The sequence below is a fragment of the Pinus tabuliformis genome, chromosome 4_2 (assembly GCF_031772625.1).
Source record: "Pinus tabuliformis cultivar Carrire ecotype Pingquan chromosome 4_2, CPIR1, whole genome shotgun sequence".
Classification (NCBI taxonomy): Eukaryota; Viridiplantae; Streptophyta; class Pinopsida; order Pinales; family Pinaceae; genus Pinus; species Pinus tabuliformis.
In genome coordinates this window covers 1,067,599,971-1,067,613,043 of record NC_142304.1, presented here as the reverse complement: position 1 = coordinate 1,067,613,043, position 13,073 = coordinate 1,067,599,971, and the positions used below count along the sequence as shown (strand labels likewise).

Sequence of the window (13,073 nt, the reverse complement as noted above, 5' to 3'; positions counted from 1 at the left end):
ATCAACCATTAAATTGATGATTCACTCATAAATAACTCATGCATGTCACATCTCAGAAAGACCCAATTGAGATTGGAATTTAGGGACAATGTACTCTCAGTTGTATGATCATCTGAATTGAACAGGTGGTGCATGCGGTCAGAAGAAGGCCTATGAGGATTGTGCAATACATATTGAGGAATTTCCCTAATTAATAGGGGGCTAATTCCTTGAGGAAAAACGCAAGGAAATAGGGACTCGGGCAAGCATAAAATAGGGACTCGTGATTAACTCAGTACATTGTTTATACCAACTTATTAGCTTATTGTTTTATTTAAACTCTTAATATTTTTTATTTTTTTTTTCTTAATATTATTCTAAAATTCTTATTTTTATTGGTATATACCGCTTTCATTTTTCATTTTAATTACCATTCTGTTTTATCAAAACATTATAAAAAAATAAAAAGCAAAAACAAACCTAAAAAACTTAAAAATAGCTTTCATATCCTTTCATATATGAGTTGAAGTGCGTTATTATCTCGTTGCTATAACGAAATTTGAAAGATTTGATTTGTTAAGATGAGTTAATATAACAATAGAGTTGATTCGTTAAAATTAGTTAATATAACAACAATCATCAACAATATATAGCTGTGATTAGAAAGTAAGTTTCTTAACTAATAATATTTTGAATTATAAATTTAAAATAAATATATATATATATATATATATAAAAAAATCTTATATGAAAATAAATTTTGAAATATTATAATTTAAAATATATATAACGTTATGAGCTTTATAATGACTAGACATTAAAAAAATTAATTGAATAAATGTATTTGTAAATGGTTCAAAACGTATATATATAATTTATTATTTTTTTAATCTTTAAAATTAATAAATTATAGATTTTTATTTTGAATAAATTTTTAAATTTAAATTTATTATTATTATAAATTTAATATATAATTGAAATAATTATTTTTTTGTTTTTTTTATTATTATTAAAATCAAGAGTTTTTATTGTTTAATATACAAAATTAGAATATCATTTAATTTTTTATGGTTTTGAATTTATTTACATATTTAAAATTATAGCCTAGTTTAACCAATGTTTTTTTCCTTAAAAATTATGAAAATTCCATCAATATTTTGATAAATTCAAGGGATATTTTTGTAAAACCAAACTATAGTCATTAAACTTTAAAATTTTGAATACTCTAAATTTTTTGATAATACTAAATCTATTTCCACTTTTAAAGATATGATTTAAACACTCTTTAACAAAATTTGTTGATTTTTGACCGAAAATGAAAGCCCAAACAATTTGTTGTATCCATTCGTTTAAGTGGGATGAGGGACAACAACGACATGCGGGATGAGAGGTATTTGTACGTTTTCCGCTTTGGTTAATTCAATGAGAATTATGTAGAAAGTAAAGTTTTTATATTTACAATAAAATTATTGTTTTTAAGTTTATTTAATATTATATTTTTATTTTATTTTATTTGTTTGGGTCGTTTTATTGGTAATGGGTATAAAAATGAAGTATTATCGGTAATTTTGCTTTCAAATCATGTGTTATTTTTGAAAAACTGAATATGATAAAAATATAGTTTTATTGAATTTAAAAAACATAATATTCTTATTTTCATATTTATGATAGATATTTGAAAACCTTAACAATTATATAAATTTAGTGCTAAATTATCAGTGTATAAATTCTAATTATAATTAGATGTTTTGTTAACCAGAGTCTCTTTAGTTATAACCCATGAAAAATTGGATTCTTAATATAAATATTTTGACAATGGGGAATCACTTTTTAGATATTAAATGCTTAACGATTATAATAGAGCGGAGAAGAGAAGTCAGTCAGTCCGCCATGAGTCCATCTATGTCACGCCCCCAATTTTTTTTCATTAATTGGCATACGTGCGGCACCACCTATGTACTTAACATGTTCATTTGTTAAATTACTTTGCGAACTACGCTTAACATTCATCATCTTTAACCATCAATATTAATGTGCGGAATCCATTAACATTACAACATTCAACATAACCAGCAGAGAAATAACCATCATATGCAATAATAATACTTTTATTATGAATTTTCAAGAATACAAGTGACCGGGAGCAAAAGCTCCACCAGCGTTACAACCGTGTCGTTTTCCCACCAAGCGCACCAACTTGTGCAACCGTCGCACGATGGTCGCACCTCAACCGCAATCCACACTGTTTGCCAAGCTCCCCAACTCGGCATGCACGGCGCGTCCTCACCCGGATCGCTCGTCCGCCTTTGGTCGGTTCGTTTTGTTTCACCCAGCTCGTTGGCGGGCGCGCCATCCATGCGGCCCTCGCCCGACTCGCCTTTACCCGAACTTCGCACGACTTCCACCCGAGTCCACCACACGACTGTTCACCCGAATTTGCCCGCGGTGCAGGCGCATGAACTGCACCTCGCAGCGGTTCTGCTCCTACACCCTTCGCACTTCTGTGTAACTCATATGACTTGCTCCGATGTCGATGCCTTCAAGTCTCCTTCCGCCCGCCTATATGTATGGTGGGTGGCGGGTCGTGCCACCTTGTCAACCCTTGGTTATAATGTCCAGCCAACTCGTCTAATTTGCAAACCTCTGCACGAAGGTTGGTTCGGCTCACCCAACTCGTGGGTGACTGCCCATCTTTGCACCTGTCATCGCATATCATTTCGGTCGGCTTGTGGGTCGAGCACCGAGCTTGCTCATGTATAAACTTCGCAACCGCACCTCGTCCACACATATGTGTCTCGCCTGTTTGGTCGCACTTCATCCATTTCGCTAGCTCGTCCATTCGGTGGGCGCGCACGGGCGACTGTCAAGCCGCAGGGCGTTAGATTCTCCCCCACCCGAAAGCATTGTCATCCCTGGCAATCCGGCTATCCTGTCATCCCTGGCAATCCGGCTATCCTCCGTAGCTTCCTGTCATACTTCGCAATCTTCCACTTCCATCTCCAAAGTGAGTCCTCCATTTCCCATCTATCCTCCTCTGGTGCATTCTTCCATCTAACAAGAAATTCCCATCATATGTGACTTCCAATCCCTGTGGATCGATAACTCAGAATCTTGTCCATCTCAAGGTGTGGCTTGTCCACAATCATGGCTAGTCCCCTCGGTGGTTCCACTCTCTCTGGATGATCAACATCAAGTCTGCATCTCTTCAACTGACTGATATGAAAAACTGGATGTTTCATATGCATATGGCGTGGAAGCTCCAGCTCGTAAGCAACTTCCCCCACTCTCTTCTTCACTCGGAATGGCCCCTCATATTTCCTCGTCAACGATCTCGCAGTCCCCTTAGGTGGCTGAAACTGATCTCCGGTAATCCTGAGAAACACCATATCTCCCACACTGAAGTGTGCATCCCATCTTCCCTTATCTGCCCATTTCTTCATTCTCCTTGCAGCTTTGTGCAAGCGCAACCGTGCCAGCTCCAAGGTCTCATCCCAAGCCTTCATGAACTTCTTCGCATGAGGACTCCTCAACAAACCTCCTGTCACTACGGTGTGCGGTGTGACTGGCATCTGTCCATTCACCAACTCAAATGGACTGTACCTCGTCGTAGAACTCTTTTGTATGTTGTAGCTAAACTGAGCCACATCCAAGAGTTCAAGCCAATTCTTCTGATCAGCCGTCACATAATGTCTCAAGTAATCCTCCAGCAATGTGTTGATCCTCTCGGTCTGCCCATCTGTCTGTGGATGGTAACTCGAACTCATCAACAAATCTGTTCCGGCTAACTTGAACAATGTGGTCCAAAATCTGCCGGTAAATCGTGGATCTCGGTCCGACACGATGCTTAATGGCATCCCCCAATACTTCACTATGTTCTTGAAGAAAAACTCTGCAATCCGCTCGGCTCCACATGGCATCTTTGTTGGAACAAAGACAACATACTTGGAAAAATGATCAACCACGAACATTATCCCATTATACCCCTGTACCGTGGCAACTGAGTAATGAAATCCATCGAGACATTCATTTATGGTCTCTCAAGAATCGGTAAAGGCTGCAATAGACCTCCTTGCCTCTGAGTATCCAATTTGTCTTGTTGACAAATGATGCACGTATGTACATACTCCTCCACATCCTCCCGCATCTTCTCCCAAAAGAATCCTCTCTCCAATAATGCCAAAGAACGACGCTGCCCTAGGTGGCCAACCCACGGAGAATCGTGGCACTCCTTCAAAAGGTGCCTCCTGAGCCCAGATGACTTTGGAACATAGAGTCGGTTTCCAAAGAACAAGAACCCATCTCGAAGAAGGAACTTTTGTGTCTTCCCCTCCTTTATCTGCTTCACTATATTTTGCACCTGAGTATCGGTCTCAACACTTTCCTTGAGATTATTTTGCATCTCTTCTGACATCTGAACTCGACTCCTACTCCTTGCTGCCCGGTCTTCCCCTTCCAATGCTGCAAGTTGTCCCTTCCTGCTAAGGGCATCTTCTACCACATTGAGTCTCCCCGGTCTATACTCAATAGTCATGTCGAATTCTGCCAAGAAGTCCTGCCAACGAGCTTGCTTTGCAAAAAGCTTCGGTTGTGATGCAAAATAACTTGCTGCAACGTTGTTCGTCTTGACAACAAAAGGCTTCCCAATCAAGTAATGCCTCCACACATGAAGACAGTGAATGATCGCAGTCATCTCCTTCTCATGGATCGGATACCTTCGTTCTCTATCCTGCAACTTCCGACTCTCGTACGCCATTGGATTCCCATCCTGCATAAGAACCCCTCCTATGGCAAAATCTGAAGCATCTGTGTGTACCTCAAACGGTCGCTCGAAGTTCGGCAACTTCAGTATCGGTGTTGTAACCATCCTCTTCTTCAAATCATCAAATGCCACCTGACATTTGTCCGTCCAACTCCATCTCTTGTCTTTCTTCAACAGGTCTGTCAGTGATGATGTTACCTTGGAGTACCCCTCTACAAACTTCCGTTGGTAGTTGGTCATGCCCAAAAACACCCTCATATCATGGACATTCTTCGGTTCAACCCAGTCCTCGATCGCCTTCACTCTGCTCGGCTCCATCTGTATGTACCCTTGACCCACTATGTGTCCAAGGAACAGAATCTTGGTCTGAGCGAACACACACTTAGACTTCTTCAAGTACAACTGATTCTTCTTCAGTGCCTCAAACACCATCGCCAAGTGCTTCTTATGATCCTCCATGTTATCACTGTACACCACTATATCATCCAAGTATACTACTACGAACGAATCCAAGTATGGATGTAGAACATCATTCATCAAAGTGCAAAACGTAGCAGGAGCATTGCACAACCCGAATGGCATAACAAGGAATTCAAAACTACCATACCTTGTTACTATCGCGGTCTTCCTTTCATCTCCTTCAGCTATCCGCACCTGATAATACCCATGCCTCAAGTCTAGCTTGGAAAACACTCGGGCTTTCGCAAGCTTATCGAAGCAATCTGCAGCCAATGGCAAAGGATACTTGTTCTTTATCGTCTTCTTGTTAAGAGAACGATAATCACAGCACATTCGTAGCTCATTCGTATCCTTCTTTCACTGGAACAATACCACAGCTCCAGAGGGGGCAGGGAAAATTTTAAGAACCCCCCTAAATTTATAAATATAATAAATGGGCGAATCTCCATGGTATATAGGAAAAATGGAAGGCGATTTTATCAATAATATAATATGTATATATAATTGTTTGGCGAATCTCTCACCAGGCATGGCGAATATTTTACTCAATTATAAAATCTTGTAAGATCTTGGCGAGTCTTTCACTAAATAATAAAACTTTGTAAAGTCCTAGTGAATCTTAGCATAGGCTACATCTTGGTTTAATTCCCCATTTAAATAGGCTACATTCCAGGTGAATACCATGGGTCAATACCATGTGCCCTTTTGGTGAATACCATGGGTCAATACCATGTGCCAATTTTATTTTTATTAATTCTAATATTAGCGTTAATAATGGTTTTTTGCATGGTATTAATAACAATCTAGTCCATGGTATTTGTCCCATAGTATTTTGGCCATAGGTTTCACCTAAATATAACCCATTTTTTGAGTGTTCGTAAATATAAGGTGACTTATGGAGTAAATATAAAAAAATGTTTTATTTGTTTACCATACCTCTCGTTTATTTATATTTTTATTAATTTACCATACCTCTTTTACAAATATGGTATTTGGCCCATAGGATTCACTTAAATAAAACCTCTTTCTTGAGCCTTCATAAATAGAACGAGGGTTATGGACTAAATATAAAAAGAGGTTTTATTTATTTACGATACGTCTAGTTTATTTATATTTTTATTTATTTACCATACCTTTTGAGTAAGTATAAAAAGACGTTTTATTTATTTACCATACCTCCACTTTACTTATATTTTTATTTGTTTACACCCTTACATGTATATAAGGTGACTTATGGAGTAAATATAAAAAATGTTTTATTTATTTACCATACCTCTCATTGATTTATATTTTTATTAACTTACCATACCTCTCATTTATTTATATTTTTATTAATTTATTATACCTCTTTTATAAATATGGTATTTGGCCCATAGGATTCACTTAAATAAAACCTATTCTTGAAAATGGGCGAATGGATTCACTTAAATAAAACCTATTCTTGAACATAGGTGAATGGAAGGTTGTAAGTCCTAATTTCAAGGGCTAAATTTACCTTTTTTACCCTCTCCCTTAAAATAAGGTGGGCTATTTGAGGTGATTTGTAAAAATGTACTATGATACAAAATATTCGCCCACTAAAAATTTAAAACCCCTTAATTTCGCCAAAGGGCGAACATTCGCCCCTAAAATTATCCTTGAGAGGGGGACCTTGAAGGTCTGATGAAACCTGCATCAGTTAACTCCTTTAACTGTCATTTCAACTCCTCCAACTCAGGTCCTGACAACTGATAAGGTGCTTTAGCTGGAGGTTGCTTCCCTGGCTCAAGCTCAATGCTATGGTCCACTGAACGCCTTGGTGTAAGCTTCTTTAGTAGCTCATCAAGCATCAAATCTGCATATTTGGCCAACACTTTAGAAATCTTAGCTGGAACAGGCGTCCCCACTGCATCACCTTCGACTCCCTTGAACATAACCACATATGTCTCCATATCTGACTCCTTCAGAGCCTTCTCCAAACTTAGTGTAGAAAAATGTTGCATCTTGACTTCCCTTCTTTGCCTTTGAGTGGGCAAAGTCCAAGTCTGTGACTGTCCAACCAACACCACCTCATCACAGAAGGGGACAACAATTGCCTTGTTTCCCTTCAAGAAATCTTGCCCCAATATCATATCAAAATCGTTCATCTCCATCACCGTGAAGTCCAACTGACCTTTCCAGTCTTTTATCTGCACAGGCACTTCGTGTGCCAAACCCGCCACTTTAGCTCTAGAGTTCACCGCCTTGACTTCCACATTCGATGGGAAGATCATCAGTCCAACCTCTCTTGCTAATTGTGTTGTCATGTAGTTATGAGTGGCCACCGTGTCCACCAGAGCTTGGATGGTCTTGCCATGAACCACCAAGTCCATGAAACCCAAACTGTTAATCCATGATTTCTCCATAACTTTTCCCTGCATACATGTCTGTTCTCTGCAATTTGCTCTGATACCATCTGTCACGCCCCCAATTATTTTTTTGTTAATTGGCATACGTGCGGCACCGCCTAAGTACTTAACATGTTCATTTGTTAAATTACTTTGCGAACTACGCCTAACATTCATCATCTTTAACCATCAATATTAATGTGCAGAATCCATTAACATTACAACATTCAACATAACAAGTAGAAGATAACCATCATATGCAATAATAATACTTTTATTATGAATTTTCAAGAATACAAGTGATCGGGAGCAAAAGTTCCACCGGCGTTACAACCGTGTCATTTTCCCACCGGGCACACCAACTCGTGCAACCGTTGCACGGTGGTCACACCTCAACTGCAATCCACACCATTTGCCAACTCCCCAACTTGGCGTGCACGGCGCGCCCTCACCCGGGTCGCCCGTCCGCCCTTGGTCGGTTCGTTTTGTTTCTCCCAGCTCGTCGACGGGCGCGCCCTCCGTGTGGCCCTTGCTCGACTCGCCTTCACCCGAACTTTGCATGACTTCCACCTGAGTCCGCCACACAACTGTTCACCCACCGTGGGCGCATGAATTGCACCTCGTTGCGGTTTTGCGCCTACACCCTTCGCACTTTTGTGTAGCTCGTATGACTTGCTCTGATGTCGATGCCTTCAAGTCTCCTTCTGCCCACCTATATGTATGGTGGGTGGCGGGTCGTGCCACCTGGCCGACCCTCGGTTATAATGTCCAGCCGACTCGTCTAATTTGCAAACCTCCGCACGAAGGTTGGGTCGGCTCGCCCAACTCGTGGGTGACTGCCCATCTTCGCACCCGTCATCGCATATCGTTTCAGTCGGCTTATGGGTCGAGCGCCCAGCTCCCCCATTTATAAACTTCGCAACCCCACCTCGTCCGCACATATGTGTCTCGCCCGTTTGGTCACACTTTGCCCATTTCGCTAGCTCGTGCGTTCGGTGGGCGCGCCTGGGCGACTGTCAAGCCGCAGGGCATTACAATCTATATCATATATGCTCGTTCAAGTGGAATGGGGAGCAACAATGACGCGTGGGATAAGAGGCCCATAATTTATACGTTTTTCCCTTTGGTTAATTAAGTAAGAATCATGTAGAAAGTTAATGTTTTATTTTTTAATAAAAGTAATATTTTAGGTCTCATTAATTTTGAAAAAAATTGAAGTTTCATTTTTATTATAAATAAATGTTATATAGTAGTTAGTATTTGTAGTTTAGTTTGAATTATTTATCAATTAAAGTTTATATAAAAAATAGAAATGAAACTGAAAATGTTGTGTTAAAATGATGTTTTTGGTGAGCAACTTATCTTATTAGCTGTCAAGTAATCTTTTTTTCTACAAGGACTTGAAGCTGAAGATGGAACTTCAAAGTGGGATCCTAGTTATCCCTATTGATACACAGGTAGAATTAGTTTGGATCCCATACTCCAACCTCTGCACCGTAGAATTTGAATCCCCTAAAATGAAATGAAGAGCTCTAGTGCATTACATTGGATTTGTTGCCATTTAAGTGTCCACTGTTGGAATTTCAAATCCTTTGACCTACAAGAACAGAGACACACATAAATTAATTCAATAAGATAAATTTCTTAAATTCAATTTTACAAGATCAATTTCTTGAATTCTTTGAAATAGAAGTTTTATTTTATAGTTATTGTTTGGGGAAAAAACTTATAGAAAGATGAAAGGAAAAAATAAAGTCAAATTAGAAATTAACAAGAAAAATAAACTATGATTAATGAAATTGGAATTGTAGATATGAAAAAACCCATAAAAAAAAAAAAAAAATATAAATCAAATTAAAAAGTAATAAAATTAAAAATTAAAAAAAAATAATTATTGGAAAAAGATTTTTTAATTTTTTAATTATGTTTAAAATTTATTATTTTAAATTAAAAATATAAAAAGATAATTATAACTCATAAAAATGAAAATAATAAATAAAATAAAATAAAATTAAACTAAACAATATCTATAATAATAAAATTTAAATTTCACTAATAACTTTACACATAAATAAATTTAAATAATAATAATAAATATCTTTACAACTAAATAAATTTAAATAATAATATTTTTTTTTTATACTCCGTCTGCCAAAGCTGTCATACCAGAAAACCTATCTCATAGAAAACTAACGATAAACAACCATGCAACGCCACAGATAACAGTCAAAGGTGAATTGCATTCAATCGCCATTAGTCTAAGTATACCGAACTGGTTCAATGGCCGGACCGCAGTGATAAGACTGTTCAAATTGAATGGATAACATTCAAAGGCCAGACCGCCATCTTGTCGAACTGTTCAAATTGAATTGAATGCCGTATCGATTCGTTCAAGTTGAACACAGGACAACAAACAAAGGCCGGACCGCCCTCATGAACACCTTATAAATAATGGGCTTTAGAGTATTGTCTGGCAGCAAGGCAGCTCAGTGATTTTAGAATGGGGAGCGAAAAGGCCATGAGGGAACAACTCCCACAGATTCTGTCTTCTTTTCTTATCCTCCTTGTGTTGCTGCTGTTTCAGATAGAGCCCAGTGGTGCAGAAAACACAGCTTCGGACAGCATAGAGTTGGGTACCTCTCTCACTGGTAATCAGACCAGGATTTCTAAGGGCCAGTTCTTCCAATTGGGATTTTTCTATCTCAGCCACAACAACGTTAAAAATTGGTATGTGGGTATTTGGTATGCCCAGGCTGCAGAGCAGACAATCGTTTGGGTAGCCAACATGGAGCAGCCGCTGGAGAACGCGTCCAGCGTTTTTAATCTCACAGAGGATGGGCGTCTCCTTCTGTCGTATGGGGGATGCGCCGTTTGGTCCTCTGAGGGAAAGGGGAAGAAGCCGTCTTCAGCCGTGATAACGGATGCTGGCAACTTGGTCGTTCTGAGTGCCACGAATAAATCTGAAATCATTTGGCAGAGCTTCGACCATCCGCAAAATACATGGATGCCAAATATGAAAATTAGTAACAGGCAGAGGCTGTCGTCGTGGAGGAGCCCTTGGGATCCGCGTCCTGGGTCGTACAGTCTTCGGATGAATCCAAACGGAACTCTCCAGTTCGTGCTGATGTGGAAGAATGAGACCACATATTGGGACGACGGTCTTTGGAACGGTAAATATTTCAGTGAAGAACCCGACTCGCCCGTAGATGGGTACGGTCTGACATATTTCAATAACGGTTCGTACAAGGATTTCAATTTAACTATACCACAGGGATTCCGTATTGTTATGGATAAGTCAGGACAGCTTCGGCTATACGAGATGCTGGAAAATAAAAAATGGAGCATGATCTGGCAAAAGCCCCTCACTCAGTGCCAGGTTTATGCAGCATGCGGGCCTTATGGATTGTGCAACAATAACAATGTTCAGTCCTGCAACTGCATGTCGGGATTTGTCCCGAAAGACAGCGGAGAATGGGATTCTCAACAGTGGTCAAGCGGCTGTGTTCGGAAGACCCCGTTGCGATGCAGTCATGCGGCGAACCAGACCACCACAGACGGGTTTGTAGAAGTAAGTGGCAAATCTATGCCCCCTCACGGGGTTGTATACAAAGGGCCAAAGCAGTGCCAAGCAGCGTGTCTCACCAATTGCTTGTGCACTGCATATGCTTATGCGAACGGCACTTCGCAGAGTTGTGTATTGTGGTTGGGTGAATTGCTAAATCTCTACGATACCTCCAACGGGATCTCTCTGTTTCTGAGGTTAGATGCCACTGATGTGCCTGATACCTCTAATTCCATCAAGAAGACAACTCTAGCAGGCATGCTGGGCGGCGTCATTGGCGGGCTCGTTGCCATCTTCGCGTTTTTATTATTGTTTCTCTGGTGTTGCAAGCGCCCTGTCTTGTCTGCAATAGATTGCGTGCCAGCTGGGCTTACTGTATTCACTTACAAAGAGCTGCAGAGCGCAACGAAGAATTTTTCTGAGCGTCTGGGAGGCGGAGGTTTCGGTTCTGTCTTCAAAGGGACTTTAGCAGATGGCTCTCTGGTGGCAGTTAAAACGTTGGAGGGTGTGAACCAAGGAGAGAAGCAATTTCGCATGGAGGTGAGTACCATCGGAGTCACGCAGCATGTGAATTTGATTAGACTTCGAGGATTTTGCACAGAACGCTCTCTAAGATTGTTGGTATACGAATACATGCCTAACGGCTCCCTCAGCTCTTTAATGTTCAAGAAATGTCCGAGAGATGATGAACAGCACAAATTGTTGGATTGGAAAACACGGTTCGGCATCGCAGTAGGAGCTGCCCGCGGAATTGTTTACCTGCACGAGAAGTGCAAAGACTGCATTATTCACTGCGACATCAAGCCGGATAACATCCTCCTGGACTCCAATCTCTGCCCCAAGGTAGCCGATTTCGGAATGGCGAAGCTCCTGGGCAGAGAGTACGGTAAAGTCCTGACGACCATCAGAGGAACCAGAGGGTACTTGGCCCCCGAGTGGATCTCCGGTCTGCCCATTACTGTGAAGGCTGACGTCTACAGCTTTGGCATGACATTGCTCGAAATAATTACAGGGCGAAGAATCTTGGACAGAGTCTCCGAATCTGGCGAGTTGTTCTTTCCTGCGTGGGCTGCAAGTCAGATTAGTAGCGGAAACGCCATGGAAGTGCTCGACAAGAAATTGTTGAACGATGCAGACGCGGAGCAAGTGCAGCGAGCTACCATAGTGGGAGGATGGTGCATCCAGGACGACGAAGACGCAAGGCCGTCGATGAGTAAAGTGTTGCAAATATTGGAAGGCATTGCAGACATACCTCCTCTTCCGCCATTTCCCCTTTCGCTCCGTACCTCTGATGAAAGTCTAGTCATTTTCTCGTGGGATCAAGATTCCTCTGGATGTGTACGCAACAACGCTGGCAGTGCCTCCCTCTAGAACCTAGCTAATATTTTCATTTAAGTGCTTTTTTAGATCTATCTAAGTGAAATGTACAACAAAATTATACCACTATCCATCAATAATATTCGAAATAACATACATGTAAATGCACCTTACTTAATTAGGATGATCTTCACTTGTATAAGATAGTTAAGCAATGAATGGATATCAATTATCTTGTATAATATAATTAATTAGGATTATACTGATGATTGTATGGCCATTTGATGATTGTATGGCCATTTAGCTAGGATCAAGTGCTTATATTAATTTAATCATGTTGTATATTGTATTGAATTTTGTATTATTTTATAATTGGTGCCTCGCAGCTTTGAATGGATCTTTTATGCTTATGATGCTCTTGCTCTATCTGGAGCTTATGGTTTCAGATGGTCTTATTTTGGTTTTATTTTGTCTCTTTCTGGCTCGAGACTAATCTCTCCATCTATCTGTACATCTATAAATTCTGTACATTTCTCTCTTTCATGGTTTATTCTGTTCTGCCGTGGGTCTCCAGACAATACGGAATTTATGGTTTGCTGTATACAATGTCCATTATATTTCCTTAATATAA

At 39.9% G+C, this 13,073-nt stretch overlaps 1 pseudogene; it reads left to right on the top strand.

Moving 5' to 3' along the window:
- Window positions 1-10,030: 10,030 nt before the first annotated feature.
- Window positions 10,031-12,656, top strand: LOC149173317 (G-type lectin S-receptor-like serine/threonine-protein kinase At2g19130 pseudogene; annotated as a pseudogene).
- Window positions 12,657-13,073: the final 417 nt, after the last annotated feature.